The sequence below is a fragment of the Podarcis melisellensis genome, assembly GCF_964234715.1.
Source record: "Podarcis melisellensis genome assembly, chromosome: 2".
NCBI classification, from domain to species: domain Eukaryota; kingdom Metazoa; phylum Chordata; class Lepidosauria; order Squamata; family Lacertidae; genus Podarcis; species Podarcis melisellensis.
This window is the reverse complement of record NC_138529.1, coordinates 124,719,824-124,742,323: the sequence shown is the minus strand read 5'-3', so window position 1 is coordinate 124,742,323 and position 22,500 is coordinate 124,719,824. Positions and strand designations below refer to the sequence as shown.

At 42.7% G+C, this 22,500-nt stretch overlaps 1 protein-coding gene and 1 long non-coding RNA gene across 11 annotated transcripts in view; one reads left to right on the top strand and one right to left on the bottom strand.

Moving 5' to 3' along the window:
* LOC309364438 (uncharacterized protein) overlaps positions 1 to 22,500 on the bottom strand; it is a 218,263-nt gene that overhangs the window by 164,575 nt on the left and 31,188 nt on the right. The gene's annotated exons all lie outside the window — the stretch shown is intronic.
* The window catches only part of LOC309365341, a 44,106-nt gene continuing 31,865 nt past the window's right edge, over positions 10,260 to 22,500 (top strand). Inside the window, exon 1 of the long non-coding RNA XR_014166030.1 lies at positions 10,260 to 10,694. This is a non-coding gene — a long non-coding RNA (uncharacterized lncRNA). The remainder of the gene's footprint in view (positions 10,695 to 22,500) is intronic.

Below are 22,500 nucleotides of genomic sequence, written 5' to 3'. Positions count from 1 at the left end.
CATGCAGCTGCTGGGTGACCTTGGGCCAGTCACACTTCTGTGAAGTCTCTCAGCCCCACTCACCTCACAGAGTGTTTGTTGTGGGGGAGGAAGGGAAAGGAGGTTGTTAGCCGCTTTGAGACTCCTGAAGGGGAGTGAAAGGCGGGATATCAAATCCAAACTCTTCTTCTTCTTCTTCTTCTTCTTCTTCTTCCCTCCTCCGTGGTTACAAAGCATGGATCCACATGGATCCTCAGGATTTTTGCATTGGGCTACTCCAAACTCACTGTCAGATCACATGTCTGTAGCCACAGCATGAACCACAAAAATCATATATCCACTATTTCGTTTAGAATATTTTTTTTTCTTGTTTTGCTCCTCTAAAAACTACGTGCGTGTTATGGTCTGGTGCGTGTTATAGAGCGAAAAATACGGTAATATAGTATAAAGGAAAATACATCTCAAGAATGTATAACCTGCTACTAGAATGGGAGGTGAAAGAAGAATTGGTGAAAAGTTCAATGGTGAAATGGGCAGAAGACCTAGGATATAACATCTATAGGGATCAATGGGAGAAATTGTGGAGTGAGGACATCAAATTCACAGCGTGCTATAATCTGAGAGAAAATAATAATAATAAATAAATTTTATTTATATCCCGCCCTCCCTAGCCAAAGCCGGGCTCAGGGCGGCTAACAACACTAAAACAGTGCATCATTATAAAATCATTATAAAAATTAAGCAGTCTTGATATTTGTGGACGCGGAGAAAGCCTTCGACAATATTTCTTGGAGTTTCATGAAGAAAAATTTACAGGGAATGGGGGTAGGCCAAGGTTTTGAAAACGGTATAGGTGAAATTTATTCAGAACAAAAAGCTAAATTAATTGTGAATAGTGTAGTTACAGAAGAGTTTAAGACTGAGAAAGGAACATGACAGGGTTGCCCAATCTCCCCATTGCTTTTTATATCGGTCCTGGAGGTTTTGCTTAACATGATTAGAAAGGACCAATTGGTTAAAGGTATACAAGTCGGAGCCAAACAGTATAAATTGAAAGCATTTGCTGATGATTTGGTATTGACATTACAGGAGCCACAATCTAGTATGAAAAGAGTATTGGAATTGATTCAAGAATTTGGTCAGGTTGCGGGATTTAAGTTGAAAAAGCTGAAAACTAAGCTTTTAGAGAAAAATATAACAGAGATTGAGAAAGAGAAGTTTCAGAAGGAGACAGGTTTAACACTGGTTAAGAAAGTGAAATACCTGGGGGTTAACATGACTGCTAAGAATGTGAATTTATTTAAAGATAACTATGAAAAATGTTGGACGGAAGTGAAAAAGGATCTAGAAATATGGTCAAATTTGAAGTTATCATTGCTAGGCCGAATCGCTGTGATAAAGATGAATGTATTGCCAAGGATGTTGTTCTTGTTTCAAACACTTCAAATTTTGGACAAAGTGGACTGTTTCAAGAAGTGGCAGAGAGATATCTCAAGATTTGTCTGGCAGGGCAAGAAGCCTCGAATAAAATTGAAGATATTAACAGATGCTAAAGAAAGAGGTGGATTTGCCCTGCCAGACCTTAAGCTGAATCAGCCGCTTTTTGCTGGCTGAAAGAATGGCTGCTTCTTGAAAACACGGACATTTTGGATTTAGAAGGTTTTAATAATGTTTTTGGGTGGCATGCATATCTGTGGTATGATAAGGTCAAAGCACATAAAGCGTTTAAAAACCATATTGTCAGGAAAGCACTGTTTAATGTCTGGATAAGATATAAGGACTTGCTTGAAAACAAGACTCCAAGGTGGCTGTCACCAATGGAAGCGAAGGCTCTGGGAAAGCTCAATATGGAGGCCAAATGGCCGAAATATTGGGAAATTTTGGAGCAAGAGGGAGATAGATTAAAACTGCAGAGCTTTGAAAAACTAAAAAACAAAGTGCAAGACTGGCTTCATTATTATCAAATATTGGAGGCTTACAAATTGAACAAGAAAATTGGCTTCCAGGTGGAAAAATCAAAATTGGAAACAGAATTGTTAGATCCTAAAACTAAGAATTTGTCAAGAATGTATAACTTGCTGTTGAAATGGAATACTTGGGATGAAACGGTGAAATCTGCTATGATTAAATGGGCACAAGATGTTGGACATAATATCATGATGGCTGACTGGGAACAGTTATGGACCACAGGTATGAAGTTTACGGCATGTAATGCCTTAAGAGAGAATATAATGAAAATGGTATACAGGTTTTACATGACACCAGTCAAGCTCGCAAAAATTCACCATTTGCCCGATAATAAATGCTGGAAATGTAAAGAGACTGAAGGTACATTATTTCATCTTTGGTGGACATGCCCAAGGATTAAGACCTTCTGGGAGATGATTTATAATGAAATGAAAAAGGTATTTAAATATACCTTCCTGAAGAAACCAGAGGCCTTTCTCCTGGGCATAGTTGACCAATTGGTGCCAAAGAAGGATAGAACATTTTTCATGTATGCAACAACAGCTGCAAGAATACTCATCGCGAAGTATTGGAAGACACAAGAGTTACCCACCCAGGAAGAATGGCAGATGAAGGTGATGGAGTACTTGGAACTGGCGGAAATGGCTGGCAGAATCCGAGACCAAGGTGAAGAGTTGGTGGAAGAAGACTGGAATAAATTTAAAGTTTATTTACAGAAGCATTGTAAAATTAAGGAATGTTAGAAGGATGTTGGAATGAAATAGTGTGGTTTTAGCAGAAATGTTATAAAGGATTAAGTAAAAAATGGATAGTTAATTGGTGAAAGAAGAGAATGTAAAATTACAATATATTAAGATAAATTATTAGGATAAGAACAAAGTTGGAAAGGATTTGCTGAAATATCTAATTGAATTAGAATACAAAAAAGGGAGGTGTGAGGAGGTCAAGGAAGTAAGCGAGTGAAAGTAAGCATGTAAAGGTTTGATTCGTTTCTTCTTTTTTTCTTTTTGTGATGATGTTGTTTTTATGTATTGTTCTGCATTCTTACTTTTTCTTTTTCTTTTTTTATATATTCTTTCCCCCCCAAATTGATATTCTTTGTATTTTTTTTGTAACCTTTAAAATTTTAATAATTTTATTTTTTAAGTTACAGATAGGTAGCCGTGTTGGTCTGCCATAGTAAAAAAAAAAAAAATTCCTTCCAGTAGCACCAGTTATCAGATACCAGTTATCTGAAGAAGTGTGCATGCACACGAAAGCTCATACCAAGAACTGACTTAGTTGGTCTTTAAGGTGCTACTGGAAGGATTTTTTTTTGTTTTTATTTTTTAAAAAACATTATAAAAATTAATTAAAATCAAAATTGATGGCAACCATAAACTAAAGTTTTGTAAAGATTGCCAAAGGAGGGAGTCAGGCTGCGCCCTGACCAAAGGCCTGGTGGAACAGCTCTGTCTTGCAGGCCCTGCGGAAAGATGTCAAGTCCCGCAGGGCCCTTGTCTCTTGTGTCAGAGCGTTCCACCAGATCGGAGCCACAGCCAAAAAAGCCCTGGCTCTAGTTGAGGCCAGCCTAACCTCTCTGTGGCCTGGGACCTTCAAGATGTTTTTATTTGAAGACTGTAAGTTCCTCTGTGGGGCATACCAGGAGAGGCGGTCCCGTAGGTACGAGGGTCCTAGGCAGTATAGGGCTTTGAAGATTAAAACCAGCACCTTAAACCTGATCCTGTACTCCACCAGGAGCCAGTGCAGCTGGTATAGTACCGGGTGAACGTGATCTCTAAGCGAAGACCCCATAAGGAGTCTCGCCACGGCATTCTGCACCCGCTGGAGTTTCTGGGTCAGTCTCAAGGGCAGCCCCACGTAGAGCGAGTTACAATAATCCAGTCTGGAGGTGACCGTCGCGTGGATCACAGTGGGTAGGTCAGGGCGAGAGAGATAAGGAGCCAACTGCTTAGCTTGGCGGAGATTAAAAAATGCCACCTTTGTTATAGCTGCAATCTGCGCCTCCATGGAGAGGGAGGTATCGAAGATTACACCCAAACTCTTAACGGGCGGTGCTGGCACTAATTGCACCCCCGCAAGAGATGGGAGTTGCCCCCTCAGTCCCATGTCGTCCCGTCCCAGCCAGAGAACCTCTGTCTTCGAAGGATTTAACTTCAACCGGCTCCCACGTAACCATCCAGCCACAGCTTCCAAACATCTGATCAGTGTGTCTGGGGCCGAGTCAGGATGGCCATCCATCAACAGATAGAGTTGGGTGTCATCAGCATACTGATGGCAGCCCAGCCCAAAACTCCGGGCAAGCTGGGCGAGGGGGCGCATAAAGATGTTAAAAAGCATTGGGGAGAGTATCACACCCTGGGGCACTCCACACACCAAGGAGTGGCGGGATGACAATTCCCCCCCCCCCCAGCGTCACCCTCTGTCCCCGACCAGAGAGAAACGAGCGCAGCCATTGAAGGACTGTGCCCTGGATCCCCACGTCGGCAAGGCGGTGGTCCAGGAGTTCGTGATCGACCATGTCAAAGGCTGCTGACAGGTCTAGAAGAATCAGCAGTCCTGACCCGCCTCGATCCAGCTGCCTGCGGAGATTATCTGTTAGGGCGACCAGAGCCGTCTCGGTCCCATGACCAGTGCGGAAGCCAGACTGGAATGGATCCAGAGCCGATGTTTCATCCAGAAACCTACCAAGCTGTTCAGCAACCGCTCTCTCAATCACCTTACCCAGGAATGGAAGATTCGAAACCGGGTGGTAATTGGATAGATCTAAGGGATCTAATGGTGTTTTCTTTAAAAGCGGGCGCACCACTGCCTCCTTCAGTTCCCCTGGGAATGTCCTGGTGCCAAGGGACAAATTGATGATATCCCCCAGGGGGGCCTACACCTCGTCTGGACACGCTCTAATCAGCCATGACGGGCACGGGTCAAGAGGACAGGTGGTGGGCTTTCCAGCTCGGAGGAGTCTGTCCACATCGGCTGGAGATATCCGGTCAAAATGGTCCAATACCTCACCCGAGGACAGTCAAGGGCCTCCAGTTCCTTTATTGTATCCAAAATATTATGAAAATGCTATACAGATGGCACCACACTCCAGCAAAACTAGCAAAGATGTATGAAATCAGATCACCAACTCGCTGGAGGTGTAAAGATGGTATAGGGTGATATATGCACATGTGGTGGGAATGCACAGCCATTAAAGAATTTTGGAATAACATCAACAATGAATTAAAATAATTATTTCAGTTTTCATTTAAGAAAAAACCTGATACCTTTCTCCTGGAAATAATGTCACCAGAAATCAAAAAAGAAAAGAGACCACTTTTTATGTATACAACAGTAGCAGCCAGGATCTTAATCGCAAAAAACTGGAAAAGTAACGAAACACCTTGTCAGGGAACTGCCCTCGGAGCCCAGAGTGGAGGTAAGGCTCCCCAATGACGCAGGAGAGGGAACAAGCAGGGGGAGAGAGAGAGCTTCCTCTGGGGAAGGAAATCAGCGTGACGCCAGGAAGAAAGGGGAGCCTGAGAGGGCTTCGGAGGGAGGGTTCAGAGACTCTGCCACCGAGACTATCGGGGAGAGCACAGGACCTCCGCTAGGGACGCCCACTCTGCGCAGAAAGCTTCTGCGCAGGGAGTCTAGGCGGAGACTTGGTGTCAAAGAACTTTTATGTTGGAAGAAATTCAGGAAACGCCCACTGACGGATTCTGCCAGGGACTAAGACAGCCACGGAGGAAGGGCTGTCCAGCCAGGGAAAGGTTGAGCCGGACAACGCAGTCTGGAGCAGTTGCTACTTACGCACAAGCAACCCCAATTCCCATTACACACCTACGATAAATGAGTGGCAGGTCCAAATGATAGAAGATCTACAGATGGCCATGATGACAGGGAGAATTAGAGGGTATCCAAAACAGAAAGTACAGAAATAATGGAAAATCTTTAAAGAGTATTTGGAAAAGTATTGCAATAACAAACATCTCCTGGCAGAAATAGAATGATCCTTGGAAAACAATAAATATAATGTTTTTTTATATCTGATGAAAACAAAGAAAGAAATACAATAATTTGGAACTGTGTGTGAAAAAACTGTAGAAATAATAATACAATGAGTCTAATCAGAAGTCAAATATGTTTGTTTTGCATTGCTTTCTTCCTCCTCTTTTCTTCTTTCCCCTTCCTTTTACCCCCCCCTCCCTCTTTTTCTCTTTTTCCTTCTGTGTTTCCTTTCTTGGTCTTTCTCTTTTTGATATGTTAAGAAAAAGAAAAAGAGATGAAGTGTATTATGAAAACCTCAGTAAGTTAAAAGTGATGCCATGTAATTTCTTTATTGATATTTATGAAATGTTAACACTGGATCACGGTAATGATTGAATGTAGCAACTACTGTGGTTTCTTTTTCTTTGTTATTGTCGAATTCTAAATAAAGTTTTATTCTGTTGAAATTAAAAATAAACAGAAATGTTTGCAGCAGGCTTCCAAAAGTGAAGACACTTGCCATGTGTCAAGAGGCAGGGAGTTCCATAGGGTAATGGGGTTTCACAGGTATTCAGATCTTTGTGGAAGCCTTTGGCAGAGCTGTTCATCCCAAAAAGAAACCAGCATCTCTCCCGCTGGTCATCAACTGGCAGGTTGCAGCCTGATCCAAGGGGACCATTGGAGTGCAAGGTCAGGTTTAAGGTGCTGCTTTTGACCTTTAAAGCCCTTCACGGCCTAGGACCCTCGTACCTACGGGACCGCCTCTCCTGGTATGCCCCACGGAGAGCCTCAAGGTCCATAAATAACAACACCCTAGTGGTCCCAGGCCCTAAGGAAGTTAGATTGGCTTCAACCAGAGCCAGGGCCTTTTCAACACTGGCCCCAACTTGGTGGAACGCTCTGTCTCCTGAGACCAGGGCCCTGCAGGATCTGATTTCTTTCTGCAGGGCCTGTAAGACAGAGTTGTTCTGCCTGGCCTTTGGCTTGGAGCCAATTTGATTCCCTCCTTCTCTTTCTTTTTTCCTTTCCTTCTCCTCCTGCGATGAGGCTACATTTTAATATTTTTATGTTTCAATATTTTAATGTTGTATTTAAATTTTGTTTTTAAGTTGTATTCCTTCAACTTATTTTTATTATTGCTTGTTAGCCGCCCTGAGCCTGGCCTTGGCTGGGGAGGGCGGGGTATAAATATTATTATTATTATTATTATTATTATTATTATTATTATTATTATTATCATCATCATCATCATCATTATTAATATATTGCTGCAGGCCACCTCAATGTCCGAGCAGTGTGAGATTCCAAGAGTACAGGAGCACTATGCCTGGCTTGGTGTTTACTTTTGGAATGAGGCACAGAGGAGACTGGGGGGTCTTTAAGATACATGGTCTCTTTACACATATATGCAAGTCTACATTGTAGACGTTCACAGCATTCACCCCCCCCCAAAGGTCTGGTTTCTCCCACAGGCGCAGCCTTGGATTCAAACAGAAATGAAACATTCCTCTAAGTCTCTCTCCAGCTTGCTCCTTCTCCTCTCCCTCACATCACGGTCCTCTACCGGCCCGTTGGGGGAGTGGGACCCCCATTTCCCGAACCACACAGGTCCACTTCCTTGTTTCCCCTGAATGGCCCGTCTCCTAGGCAATTGGCTCCTCAGGAAAGCCATCCTTGCTGAATCCAGGGGTTGGGAGGGTTTCGGCGTACAGTCTCCCTCCCCCAAACACACAACAACAAGCAAGGCAAAGAAATGGGTACATGCCAATTCAATGCATTTCTGCCATTGACCACAGCCTCTCTTGTGTGAGGGAAAACAAACAAGAAAAGTTCTTTTTGCCAAGAAAAAGCTGGTGTCAGGAGACACGTTCTTTCAGGCTGAAGTCAACTTCTGGCTTCAACTTTGAGGATGTCACGGCGTTAAATGCAGTAGTCCATGCACAGTTTTTCTTAAGCTCCGGTTCCCGAAAAGCCATTGTTCCAGTTCAGGTCAGGGTTCAGGTTTCCAGACATGGTGGACAAATGCTTCCCTTGGTTTCTGCCCCTTCCCTCTCCTTCCTTGACTGAGTTATGACAGGTGTCACTCACCATTCAATGTTCTGGACGCAGCCCTGCTTCCCTGGCAGAGTCAGACTTGGGGGGTTCCTGAGCGAGGGGCCCTTTCCCTCCGCTCCCCCCTTAGTCTGCCCCCCACACCCAGGGGGCCCCCTCAGCCCTCCTTCTTGGGGGTCTCCCTCCGCCCCCCTCTCAGTCCGCCCCCCCACCCAGGGGGCCCCCTCAGCCCTCCTTCTTGGGGGTCTCCCTCCCCTCCCCCCTCTCAGTCTGCCCCCCACACCCAGGGGGCGCCCTCAGCCCTCCTTCTTGGGGGTCTCCCTCCGCTCCCCCCTCAGTCCGTCCCCCACACCCAGGGGGCCCCCTCAGCCCTCCTTCTTGGGGGTCTCCCTTCCCTCCCCCCCAGCTTCTCCCCTTGAACTCCCGCCTGACTCCTCTTCCTCTCCCCCCTCAGACCCTCCCTCAGAAAAGCCTCCTTGCCTTTTCCCGCCAAAAGGGCTGGCTCCGCCCCCGTTGTCTTGGGAGCCAATCAGAGCGAGGCTCCAGGAAATATCTGAGGGACTAAGTCCGCCGACTGGCCTGGCTCTGCTGTCCATCACAGGCCCAAACAAGGGGGGCATCCGGCAGCTTCTCAATATGTCTACAGATCATCTACGTCTGTCAGTTACTTATCAATCCATTTTAAACTCTTGGGGTTTGAGATCATTTTAAATAACTGTGCTGGGTGCCAGAGCCAAATGGATGGAGAAGAAGTCTGGGAAGGGGCGTGTGTGTGTGTGTGTGTGTATATATATATATATATTTGCTTTCGTAGATTTTCACGGGTACAGGAATGCAGGTTTTGGTGTCCTCGGGTGTCTTCCCGTGTAAAAGTTGGGGTGTCTAGGCGACGTTTCGACGAGGTCTCACTCGTCATCTTCAGGCTGGTGCTTTCGGCTTCTTGTTACTGGAACAGAGCAGGATCTCAGTGTTTGAGTTCCTATAAATACTGTTGAGGGGGTGTGGTGTATAGCCTCCAATGTTCTGGGCAGAGAGGAAGTTCCCAGGCTAGTGTGCCTTTTCTTCTTTTGTTCCTTAATTACTTGAGGGATATCTTGAGTGATTTCTTGAGTGATATCCTGAGTACCACTTAGGTGGGTCATTAGGTGTGGATTAGTTGCTAAAGTCTTTGTGTCTTGACCTCTTGAACTTTGTGAAGAGTTTTTCTGAGAAGATGGCTTTACTGCACTTAGTTGTGCTCTGGCTTGGCTTCGTGTATAGGGGCGAGCTGTGGTTTTGTGGCCTGTGTCAGCCAGATCTGTGTAGGGATTGCAGGGGGGTGCAGCATCCGGAGGTGCCACCATGGTTTGGCTACTGGATGGTGTCTGTAATTTATCTGTGGAGAGGGTCTGGGTTTGGGTCTGGTGTGGTTGATTGGTGATGGCGTTCTGTGTGCCTCTGGATCTGGTGTCAGTTTTTGTGGGGAGGGCTAATTTCCAGATGTCTGGCACCTAATGACCCACCTAAGTGGTACTCAGGATATCACTCAAGAAATCACTCAAGATATCCCTCAAGTAATTAAGGAACAAAAGAAGAAAAGGCACACTAGCCTGGGAACTTCCTCTCTGCCCAGAACATTGGAGGCTATACACCACACCCCCTCAACAGTATTTATAGGAACTCAAACACTGAGATCCTGCTCTGTTCCAGTAACAAGAAGCCGAAAGCACCAGCCTGAAGATGACGAGTGAGACCTCGTCGAAACGTCGCCTAGACACCCCAACTTTTACACGGGAAGACACCCGAGGACACCAAAACCTGCATATATATATATATATATATATGTTTTGGTGTTCTCGGGTGTCTTCCCGTGTAAAAGTTGGGGTGTCAACTTTTACACGGGAAGACACCCGAGAACACCAAAACCTACATTCCTGTACCCGTGAAAATCTACGAAAGCATATATATATATATATATATATATATATATATATATATATATGTAGGTATGTTGGTAGGTAGGTAGGTTGAACAGAGCTGCAGACCTCCTGCGATCTCCCCCCCTCCCTGGCTTGGCGGAGAGGACAAAGAAGGACCCTCTGTTCCCTGACTTGGGGGTCTCCCCCATCAGGCATGATCTGAACAGGGACCCCCATGCCCCCTCCCTGCACCCCGGGTAGTGGCATAACAAGGTCAGGGGGTACCTGGTGTGGAAAAGTTTTTGTCACCTCCCCAATATTGACCTTTCTTTTTTTTGTGTGCCTGCAAAAATGTTTTGACTTTATATCATATTTTCTTACAAAGGAATGTGGATTCTGGGCCTCTGGGCCACTGTGGACAGATACTTAAATCCACAGGATGCATTGTGTTTTGGCTTGTGTTGTTTTATTTATATTTATTGTTTATTTATTTCATAAAATTTATTTTTAAAAAACCTGCAAAATTGTTTACCAGTACAAAAACAAGCAAACACCACAGCAGTAAAGTCAATAAAAAATAACAAGCCTTCTTTAAAACAGAGAAAAGCTAAAATATTAAAACAGATTAAAATTACTTCAGCTTCCTAATGCTTTTAGCAGGTGCCAGAAAAGCGTCTAGCAAAGGCACACGCTTTATTGCAAGAGGCGGGGAGTTCCAAAGGGCAGGTGCTGCCACACTAAGCAACGCAGTGCTGGAAAGGGGGTGAAAGGCAAGCGGCCAGCCTGGCAGGGTTGTGGAAGGAGGAGCTCCTGGGAGGAAAGGAGGTGCCAGGGAAATGCCATTCTAGAAGAGCCTCCGCCTCTCACTCCTTCTCCAAACAAGAGCCAGGTGTGTGTGGGTGGGTGTCAACATATACAGCGAGGGGGGTTTCTGGGGGGTTTCCTGTTGTTATTCTCTCTTGCACAGCTACAATAAACCTACGATTAAAATTTTGATCTGGTCATTTCTTCGTCAGAGGGCAAACGGCAAATTTAGCAGGGGATCAATTACTTTCCCCCCTCACTGTAGATAGATGATAGACAGATTTGCTTTCGTAGACATAGACAGATGTATATATGTATGTGTGTATAACAGACAGGCACAGAATTGCCCTCATTCAAGATGGCCGCGGGCCCTTCCTCCTGCTCCAAACATGGGAGGACCGGCTGCCCTGACCCAACATGGCTCTCCCCTTTCTCCGCAGCGGCTTCCCCTTGCGAGGCGATTGGGCGAGGGGGAGAGAGCACCCGGAAGTGGGTGGGTTGAGCCGGCTGCCTGGTTACCCACCTGGGTTTGGGAGAGAGCAGTAGCCATGGAGGGAGGGAGGGGAGCCGGACAGGGGGTGCGGGAGGAGGCAGGAGACCCTTGCATGGGCTGGGGCTGGGTGGTCTTTGGGGAGCATTTAGGATTCATTTTGTTACCGGAAAAATCCGAGGGCTCCCTTGGACAAAAAGTAAAGACACCAACCAGAGTAAATTGGAGCAAATCAGCAGCCTGTAGGCTTGGCCTTTATTGAACTGTTGCAACAGGGTGTTCCCCTCACTTGCAGGTGAGAGAAAAGACACAGAAAAATGGTGTGCAAGACCTTATAAAAACTTTTGAAATTCCCATCCCCTAGGTCAAGCCCACCCCCAGAAACATCATGCATACATTACAGAAAGGAGGGGTTGAGGGAGGAGTTGTGGTGGTAACCTGAGTGTCCTGTCACCTGGCTGGTTCTCTTCTCTCCCCCTCCCCATGAGTCACTTCCAGGAGACAAAGGGGAGTTTGCAGTTTCCTGCCCCCTGAGGGAAGATCTGATCATTGTCCTTTGCTCCAGTCAGTGCTGAATCCACTCCCATATGCAAGTTCTTTGTGATCTTGATGGTCTTCTGTCTGGGATCATCAGGGTTGGCATAGCCATAACTGGGCAGGGCTCCTGTGGATGTGCTGGGATGGTGAAGGGATTATGGCTGCCCTGTATCAAACCTTCCTTGCCCAATTCAAACTGAGTCCAATTTGAATTTATCTTTCCCCATGGTTCTCAACTCTTCAAACCAATCTGTTAAAAGAAAACCATTCTTAAGGGACACTTCTCCAAATAAGTCAATTTAACTCCATAAGGGATTATTCCGGCTAAACCAAAGCATATACACCTTCCTGAAGCTTCTCCTTGGTAAAGTGGGTTTTAGCACATTTTTAAAATGGGTAGGGAAGTTGGCAGAGTGCCAGGTGAAACAACTAAATGTGGTTATAAATTTATCTAATTCTAAACATTGGACTACATAATAGCCTGATCTGTAAAAAAGCATAAAATGTATGAGAATCCTCCACTGGGGTGTAAGGAATAAGACATTAAACATAAAAACAATAGTGGAGAAATCGAAGCTGGAAACAGAACTGCTAGAACCTAAAACCAAGGTACTTTCAAGAATGTACAACTTGCTGTTAAAATGGAACACACAAGATGAAATGGTTAAATCGGTTATGATAAAGTGGGCACAGGACATTGGGCACAACATTATGTTTGAGGACTGGGAAAGGTTGTGGACCACTGGGCTGAACTTCACTGCATGCTATGCTTTGAAGGAAAATGTTATGAAAATGATATATAGATGGTACATGACCCCAGTTAAACTTGCCAAGATATACCATTTGTCTGATAATAAATGTTGGAAATGTAAAGAAAATGAAGGAACATTCTTTCACCTCTGGTGGACTTGCCCTAAGGTGAAGGCCTTCTGGGAAATGATATATAATGAGCTGAAAAAGGTATTTAAGTATACCTTCACCAAGAAACCAGAGGCCTTCCTTCTGGGTATTGTCGGCCAGAAGGTGTTAAAGAAGGACCGAACATTTTTTATGTATGCAACAACAGCAGCAAGGATACTCATCGCTAAGAATTGGAAAACTCAAGATCTACCCACACTGGAAGAGTGGCAGATGCAACTGATGGACTACATGGAACTGGCCGAGATGACTGGCAGAATCCGAGACCTGGGAGAGGAGAGGGTTGAAGAAGACTGGAGGAAATTTAAGATTTATTTAAAAAAACATTGCAATTTGGTTGAATGTTAAGAAAGGATGCTAGATCACAAATAATTGTGCACCACTAAATTAGATGGAATTAAGATGATAAGTAAGTTGAGGAAAAATTATAAACCTATTGGAGAATTAACAGACTATAGTTAAATGAATGTGACACAAGATTGTAAACAAGATGATAAATTGCGGGCAAGAATTGACAATGATGCAAGTGGGAGCGGGAGATGTGAGGGAGTCCTAAGAAGTTAAGAAAGTATGTTATGATATATGTTACATTGTTCTTTATCTTTGCATTTATGTTTAAAAACCTTAATAAAACATATATTAAAAAAAATAAACATAAAAACAATTACACACAAAAATAGCCCCCCCCATTTGTGGAAATAACAAACTGTCAAGACACATTTCAACATTCCTACGAAATAACACAAAACAAACTAATTAAATATCAGTTGCATATCTTGAGACAATTGGGATATTTTATGTATGTATCCTTTTGAATCCTGGAGCAGTCTTGAGGTTCAAAAGTCAGAAAATGTCCTTGTAATTCAACTCCACCCCCCTTTGTCAGCCCCACTCCCCCAGCAGTCTATATCCTTTGAAAGAGATAGCTGTGGGCATTTTGAAAACTCTGGTGTCTGTTGTTTCAGGTCTTGTGATGGCGAAGAACTGAGTTGAGGGGTTGTTGCTACTTTTTCATCATTGCACATCTGTAGAAGTGATATCCTGTAAGGGGGCAGGGTTTTTTAGGGACTTAAAAGACAGTTAGAAAAGGGAGGAGCAAAAACCCCCTCCCCAAGAAAATCTTGAGTTATTAGCTGCAAATAATAAAATCTTAGCATGTTAAGCATTTTACTCATTTTAATATTATTATCACATTTTCATATAATTACTGTTATCTGCTAAGTTTGTTTGCTTTCCTTCACTTAGTTTTTTTTTCATATTATTAAATAAAAATTACTCCACATGTATAGAAAGAGAACTGTAAAAAATACAACGAAGGTTAAAAAATAAAAAAGAAAGCCAAAAATTAGATTACCAGTCAGATGAAAACAGACTTGACACAAAGACATCAGATTTAGAAAAGAATTATTATTAAATAATACAAAGATATTATCAGAACCACAGATTACTACTGGACCGAAAGAATGAGAAAACAATGGAAAAGGGCTTAAAATGACTTTCAATATGTGATGGACATGTCCCCAAAGTAAAACACACACACAATGACCTATGAGGAACCAAAAATAATAATACTCAGGCAAAAAGGTAAACAAATACCATTCCACAAACAATGTTTGGTTGTGCTTCGATTAATTTCATAGACATCATGGAAAAACTGATTAAATAAATGAAAAGAGATTATTTGTAACTTAAGGCGTCAAAGCCACAAAGAGATGGAAGTCACTAATACAGCAGGGATTCAGACTTGTTTCACAGAACAGGAAAGAAAGTTGCTGTGGGAGAAAAGAAGGGACAAACACTTTGTTATCGGGGTTCACATATCCTGTTAAAAGGGAAAAATTATTTCATGTGAGAGGCCTGTCAGGAAATGCTGTTCCTAAAATGCACACAAAGTCTGTGATTTAAATCCCTTGGGGGGGGAGTGCTGTGAAATTTACCTGTGAAAAGAATTTGGCATGTTAATCATGTTAAGATTTGAAACTTGGCAACCTCTTGACTTTGATGGTCCAGTACTTAACACCTTTTGTCTTACGAAGCCCCTGGAGCAAAGGACACATTAAGGGTGATTTCCCTCAGTGGCTCCAAGTTTTACATAAGGAAATTTGGATAAATTTCCCCCTTCAGCCCAAGCTCCTCTCACTCCCTACAGTTCCCCCTCCTTCCTCTCTCTATCTCTCCCCCCCTTTTTTGCTGATCTAGCCTCTGTGCATGTGCAGAGTTCATGTCTCAGCAAACCTTTTATACTATTGAAAATGTTGAAACCTTTGGCTAAATTACCATTTGAATAAAGGAAATGAAGGGTAAGGAGTAGATTTAAAAAATAGGGTTAGATTTAAAACAAAACAATAAACTCCGTAATTCAAGCATTTACCAAAGCTAGAAGTTTTCTAAGGGATCATGTTTCCTGTAGCCCAAGCAAGGGAGTGCTTCCTTTATTTACAGGAAAGGGCTATCATTGTTGGTCATATTATTGGTCATTTTATCTGGTCATTCGCGGAACAATTCCACGCCCTTATATATGGGGAAAAATGGCCAGAGAGTCAGAATTCATAGGATTTTTTAACATTCTCAGTCATTTCAGCCTTACCATTTGCAGACAAATTTTTCTGCCCTTTATTTACAGGATAAATGGTCAAGACTCATATGTATTTGTATGTGAATTGAATTTGAAGTCTGATTTTTTTAATAGTAGACAAAATGATAAACACTGTAGTCACTCAAATGTTTGAAATTACCAGTTCTGCTTCAAAACATCACAGATTTTACCTCTCACCTTTAAAAAAACAAAAAACAAAGAGCAAAGTTGGGCTGAATTTCAACTCATCACATGCTTGCAGACACATGGCCCTCCAAACAGCCACAAATTGGGAGATCTGAAAGGGACCCTGGGGTCATCTAGTCCAACCCTAAATAGAGTGTTCATAGCAAGATTTCAAAGCAAGATTTGCACTACCAAAAAGACATATACATTTAAGTACAGATTCTCAACTGGGAAAGGAAACATCTATGCTCCTATCATGTACTAAGGAAGAGGAAAAGAAAAGTGGCCAACTTTACACAGAACCGTTTTAGCAGATCTTGAGATAGTTTGAGTGAGTTTGCTTCCTTCAAGTTCCTAGAGAAATTATCTTTAAAGGAAGATTGAAGTGAACATTTTTCCTAAGAGGGAGAGGATCTCTTATAAAGCATAGTTAAAACAGCCATAGATTTGATTTAAAAGGAATACAAAAGTGACAGTTTTCCTGAACTTGCAGAGGAATAGTAAGCCTAATCTGTGCCCCCCCTTGCAGTTTCCTTTAAAGGAAGCTTACTTGGGAGTAAATTTACCTGGCACAGAAGTAAGAAGGAGAAGGGAAAAAAAACCTGAAAGAGACAGAATGAAACCACGGGGGCATTTTATAAGAAAAGAGGCCAGGAAGTCTTATAGAGACTGATATCAGGACTGGACTCAGATAGACAATTTTGCTGGCTATGGAAGCCTCTACATTTAATACCAATTTTAATACCAATTTTCTTAGAAAGAACACATTTTCATAGGCAGATGCTTAATGAAATACATACACTGCATTTTAGCTTGAGAGAGCAGTTGGCTCTACTAGGCTTTTGCAGCAGAAACATTAGTTTCTTCACAGCACATTTCAAAATACTGGGAAAAAAATACTGGAACACAGATATAAACTCATAAACTCAAACGTTGCAACATAACATTATCTACCATCAACTTAAAATCATACTCCTCACTCAAGCTACTCGGAGGAAGACTGCTTGGAGCCTCTCTCAAAGAACAAACATTTGCACACTTTATTCTAATGATTATTTATTTATTTATTTATTTATTTATTTTGGTCCTGTTTAAGATTGATGAGGCCCAACATGGCTTCCTTAGATTTAAAATTTTGAAGCAAGCTTGCAATTTAAAAACTATGTGCATTTAAGAACAGTCTGTGGATGTCGAAGCCAATGTAAACACAAACCCTTTAAATATTTCCAAATCTTTGAGTACATCTCTTATTCATTTTTCTTTTCTTTTCTTTTCTTTTTTTTTAAGAAACTAAGATCTCTAATGTGTGGGCTCCTAGGCTGGGCTATTATATCTACTGCCTTCTGAGCACCATTAAGTTTACGGTTTCATGTTCTAGCTTTAGGTTATAGTTTAATGACCCAAATTTGATGTGTTCAGCTCTCCCTAAGGGTTCACACTCTGATTTTGTTGAAGGATCCCTGGGGTGGCCACTGTGCCCTGGGTTCCAGGTGGTGGGCCTAAGCCACCCACTAAAAGTTACAATGGTCTCGTACTTTGTACTTGGAAAGACCATTTTGCCCCTTTATTTTATTTTTTCAATTGGAGATGACAAGCTGGAGGGGCATATTAGAATCCTCTCTGGGGCAAAAAGGCTTCATGGAAGCCTTGTTGCCAGGAGGAGTCCAGCTAGGGTGTTTAGTGAGCTTCCATTCTCTCATATGTCATTATTAGGCTTTTTTGTTGTTGTTAACAAAGTACACTAAAGACAGAAAGAGTGGACGCACCCACACAAGGGAGCAGGGGCAATGGGAAAGAAAGGGGGGACAGAAAAAAGATCCTTTCAGTACTCGACGTATCCTTGACTAACACAATTCCTACTTATCTATAAACCACGAATTAATTTCTGGAAATCTCAAACCTGAACCTGAAACAAAACCACGGGTCTCTCTGCCCGGAAACTCAAACCACGGATCCCTCTGCCTGGAAACTCAAACCACGGGTCCCTCTGCCCGGAATTCCTTTACCTCAGCGCTGTTTACAAGACTAACCCTAGTGTGGGGCCCCAATTTTCCCCTCTACCCTCCACGACAGCCTCCTGCCTAGCCTTTTGGACTAAGTTTGGAGTCCCCTACTGAACGCCTGCACGATGCAGTGCCAGATCGGGGTCCGAGAAAACAACCAAGGTTTGAAAGGAAGCAAATGAGCTTGTGTTAAAATACTTTTGAAAGATGCCACCGGGACTTCCGGTTCCTGTCGCGGACAGCGAGGAAGCGCAGAGAGCCCTGTCTCGGCTTTCTGAGCGTTGTAGAGGCTTGGGGAAAGGCGCAAAGGCTCAGCGCACCCCAAAACCCCCAAGGGGGGTACCCTTGGGGGATAGGTTCTCGGCAGTGTGGGAGCGGCTGTGTCGTTTCCTTTGGGTCGTCAGGACGCGAGGACAAAAAGACCGCGAGCGCGAATGGGAGATACCGACTCTACAATGCGATGCCTCAAGCTTCTGCTGGGAAATGCGACGAGCTTCCCTGAAGATTGAATGGAAGCCCCAGCGTTTTGATGCTTTGTTCTAGCGCTTTTTAAGCGCTTTTTTAGTGAGGACTGAGATTTAAAGCTGAGAGCTACCTGGATGTTTTAGGATTATGTTTTGGAGTCCACTCAGTGGAGGAGTTAAGATGGCGCAGATGGGAAGTCGTAAGAATGAGGAAGTTCTTTTACTAGTCTGATTGAGTGAGTATGAACTGAGTTGGAACTGTGAACTCATGATAATTTTGTTGAGGGGACTTCAAGGACTTTATTTCAACTATAACTAACAATAAGGTCGCTAGTAGGTTCTTTTATTATTATTGTTTAATCAGCCCAAAGCGGACTTTGCCCGCGTGGTATACGCCGCCTACGCCGCCTGTTGTGTTGTACACTTAATTTTTCTGAGACTCCTGCAGCCTCCCCCCCATACCCTGTCCGGGGAATATAGGTTATAAGCGGAGAGGAACGGTTGGAGGAGGCGAAGAAAGGAGCCGTAAGGGGAGAAGGGGAGAAGACTGTTGGGGAAAACCTTACGCTGTAAGGACCTTAAAGGTCGGATTTAGGGCGGACGGCGACAGCGGGGGCCCCTCAATCACCCTCACATGGTATAGAGCGATAAGTCTACGTTTCCATGGCTTTGCGGATGACCTGCTGAACGGAGTCTACTGGCGAGATTACGGGCGAGATTACTGGCGGAACTACCGGGTAATCGGATTCGGACCATATTGGACAATTCGCCATTAAGGCCCGACTCTGGATTAGTAATATTCATCACCACCACAACTTGGGACCGGCCCTGATCTGAGAAGGAGTAAGCGTTTAGCGAGAGAGACTCCCAGGGATTTGGGGTAAAATCACTTGGCGCTTCTCCTCTTGAATCTCTCTCTGGGACCACTTGGGGACTACCAGCTCTCGATATATCGAGATTGAGGAACTGCGACGAGGGGGGTGTCTAAATTGGAGGATTATTTTGGTTTCTTTTTTGGGTTTTTTTTTTTTTGGTCTGGGGGGAGGAGGGGAGAAGAATGTGAAACTGCTGAGGGAGAGATCCAGGAAGGATGTGGAAGGACAGAAAGGAAGTGAAAAGAGGGGGTGGTACGCCAGGGGATAGGAAATCATCGCGCCAGGAGGAAATTAAAGATTTAGATAATTTATGGGCGAGAATAAAGGAGGAATTTAAGCAAAATGAGTTACATATGGAAACTAAACTGGGAGAAGTACAGGAGATGATTGATAAAAAGATCGAAGGAGCTGTTGGAGAACTCTCAACTAAGATTCAAGAGCTATCTGCAAAATCCAAAATAATTGAGGAATCTAATAAAAAATTGCAGAAAGAGATGAGAGAACAGAAAAAGGATTCTGCTAGGATGAAAGAGGAGCTAAGAGAGATAAATATATCACAAGAAAGGATTTGGGATAATTTGGCCATGGCAGATATGCGGCAAAAACAGCTTCACCTCAAATTTAGGGGGGTAGCTGAGGAAAGAAATGAGGACATAAAAGGGAAAATGATCAAGGAACTCTCGCGGTGGTTGGGTTTAAAAGAAGAGATGGCTCTTGCAGTAGAGAATATATTCAGATTGACAAAACCGCAACATTTAAAAATCAATAAATTCCTGGGGGATTGCTTAGTGATCCTCAACTCACTGGAGATGAAAAACCTAATTTTAAGAACGAGCTACCATAACAAATTAAGAATTGATGGCAGGCCTATTATTATCTATAAAGAAATACCAGTTAGACTGCTACATAAAAGAGAAGGGTATAAACATCTGGTGGCCGCCTTGAAGAGGAATGGTATTCAATTTAGATGGGAGTTCCCAGAAGGGGTCACCTTCTTCTATAAAGATAAAAAATTACCGGGGGGGGGGAATTAATGTTGTAACGGTCTATGCCCCGAATACAAATAGAACTGAGTTTTTTGAGAAAGTAGAGCGTATTTTGTTAGAGCTTGAAGACCACAGGAGGTGGAGAAGTTTATGAGAAGGTATGAGAAAGATCTTGGGAAGGTAGAAAATAGAGTGAGGGCCAGAGAGATGGGAGAGGAGGAAGAGAGGGAGAAAGGGCAGGAGAAAGGGCAGGGGAGGGAGGAGAGGGTGGAGGAATCAGGAGATGAAGAAGATGAGGCCGTGGTGGGAGAAGGGGCGGCAGAAGAGGAGGAGTCCCCAGGAAACAAAGGCGCCAGTTTATAGCTTGAGTTTTTGATCAGAGAGTTCGTAATAGTTAAAGGTAAATAATAGCTGATACATTAAAATTTCTGTCTTGGAATGTGAATGGGTTGAATGAGAAGGTCAAGAGGAATACAATTGAGAAAGCTTTGAAAAATAAGAAGTATGATGTGATCTGCTTTCAGGAAACCCATATTGCTAAGAAGCATAAGCATATTTTGGTGAATAAAAAACTGGGGGTAGAATTTGTTAACTCGGAGATAAATAAGAAAAAAGGGGTGGTGATTTATGTTAAAGAAAAGTGGGCCCCTGTATTAATTTGTAAAGATGATGAAGGAAGAATACTGCAAATCCAATTAAATTACCGGGGGGGGGGGAATTAATGTTGTAACGGTCTATGCCCCGAATACAAATAGAACTGAGTTTTTTGAGAAATTAGAGTGTATTTTGTTAGAGTTTGAAGACCACAAATTAATTCTGTTGGGGGATATGAATGGTGTTCCAGTACCGGATATGGATAGAAGTGAAAAGAAGGGGAGGTCAGATCGAGGGAAACTTCCGAAATCCTTCAATGATATGGTAGAGAACTTAGCATTAACTGATATCTGGAGGCACAAAAATCCGACTATAAAGCAGTTCACCCACTATTCTAAGTCCCACCAGAGCTTGGGCAGAATTGACCAGATCTGGGTTTCAAGGGCAGTATCTTTGAGTGTAATAAAATGTGAAATTCAACCCAGGACCCTTTCAGACCACTGCCCTTTAGCCTTGGAAATAAAAAATGCAGTAAAAGGACAGTATATGTGGAGGATGAATGAATATTTACTTGAAATTGAAGAGGTGACGGAAAAGGCTAAAAGTACCTTGAAAGATTACTTTGACTTAAACTTGAATAGAGACACCCCTATAGATATAGCTTGGGACGCCGGGAAGGCGGTCCTAAGGGGTTTCTTAATACAACAAAATAGTCATAGAAGGAAATTAAGGGAACAAAAGAAAGAAGAGATCCTCACCCAGCTAAGAGACTGCGAGAGGAAATTAATTATAAACCCGGGAGATGAAGAGATTATTCAAGTTTCTAAAGTACTGCAGTCACAATATTCAGCCTTATTAAATCAGGAGGTAGAATGGAGAATTAAATTTATGAGGCAGAAATATTTTGGGTTTTTTTTGTTTTTTAAATGATTTTTATTAGTTTTCCAAACATGTAATAAAAGCAAACAATAAAACAAAACAAAACGTACAAACAAATAAACATGTATAATTTCATAAACTCATTTTCCTTCACCTTATTTCCCGGACTTCCCCATACCTCCCTTTTTCTGCATCCTTATTTTTCCTTTTAACAGCAACCCTCCATTTAATTAATTAACTCATCTTCTTTATAATTCCCTTAAATTTATGATTTACAGCTGCAATTCTCTGTTTCTTAATACCATAACATCTCAGTACTCCTCAATGTTACAACAATTTTTAAGGTATGTTTTAAATTTCTTCCAATCTTCTTCCACTGTCTCGCTCCCCTGGTCACGGATTCTGCCGGTCATCTCTGCCATTCCCATGTAGTCAATCACCTTCGCTTGCCATTCTTCCAGAGTGGGTAGCTGCTGCGTCTTCCAATACTTTGCCAGAAGAATTCTTGCTGCTGTGGTAGCATACATAAAAAAAGTTCTGTCCTTCCTTGGCACCAATTGGCCCACCATGCCCAGGAGAAAAGCCTCTGGTTTTTTAGAAAATGTCCATTTAAGGACCTTTTTAATTTCATTATAGATCATTTCCCAGTAGGCTTTAATCTTCGGGCAGGTCCACCAAAGGTGATAGAAAGCACCTTCAGCCTCATTACATTTCCAACATTTATTATTGGGCAAATGATAAATTTTTGCAAGTTTGACTGGGGTCATGTACCACCTGTAGATCATTTTCATTATGTTTTCTCTCAAAGCATTACAAGCCGTAAATCTAACACCAGTATTCCATAACCTTTCCCAGTCATCAAACATAATGTCATGACCTATGTCTTGTGCCCATTTGATCATAGCTGATTTTACTGTTTCATCTTGTGTATTCCATTTCAGCAGCAAGTTATACATTCTTGACAAGTTCTTAGTATTGGGTTCTAACAATTCTGTTTCTAATTTCGACCTCTCCATCTGAAAACCTATTTTCCTGTCCTGTTTAAATACCTCGTTTATCTGAAGGTAGTGCAACCAATCTCGTACTTTAGACTTTAATTTGTCATAACTCTGTAATTTAACCCTTTCACCATCTTGCTCTAAAATTTCGCAATATTTTGGCCATTTGGACTCCATATTAAGTTTTTTTGTCTCTTTAGCTTCCATTGGTGATAGCCACCTGGGAGTTTTACTTTCCAGTAGATCTTTGTATCTTATCCAAACATTGTATAGTGCTTTCCTCACAATATGGTTTTTAAAACCTTTATGTATTTTTACCTTG